Source organism: Phytophthora parasitica (assembly GCF_000247585.1).
Source record: "Phytophthora parasitica INRA-310 unplaced genomic scaffold supercont2.88, whole genome shotgun sequence".
Lineage (NCBI taxonomy): Eukaryota > Oomycota > Peronosporomycetes > Peronosporales > Peronosporaceae > Phytophthora > Phytophthora nicotianae.
In genome coordinates, this window is record NW_008649074.1 from 157,784 (window position 1) to 158,380 (window position 597).

Consider the following 597-nt stretch of genomic DNA (forward strand, 5'->3'; position numbering starts at 1 on the left):
CTACTGGGGAAGAACTGAGTTCTGTTGTGCCTCGAGAACGTAGAGGACAACGGGGCTCAGCCCCGAAGAGAGCTGGGATCTCTTATAAGAAGAGTGTGTGCAAGTCAACCTTGCTGGTCGTTCAAGCGAACGTGAAGGGCTTTGTGAAGCCGTGGAGAGTCTTGATAGACTCGGGAGCCTCGGGCAACTATGCCCGTCGCTCCACCCTGGAAGGGAGACAGCTGTATGCTTAGGCACTGCAAGTGCGAACGCGAGATGAAATCTCAGTCCGGCTTGCGACGGTGACACTTGTGACGGTATCGAAGGTCTCTGTTGACCTTAATGTGAAGTTATTAGACTTCGATAGCGTGGAACGCTGTTTGGTCTTAGACCTGGATTCGAGGTATGACCTCATGCTTGGCATGACATGGCTGGAGCGCCATGAGCCTTGGATCGACTGGAAGTCGAAGAGACCCGGTGCTACGCACCCTGCTCCTAGTGGAGCCTTGGTGAGTCATGAACCCACCTCTGCTAGGAAGCAGAAGCGCTACTGGCGCGAGCGCGAGGGCGGTTGGCACCAATTGCCTTGCCTCGCCAGTCGATCCAAGGCTCATGTTT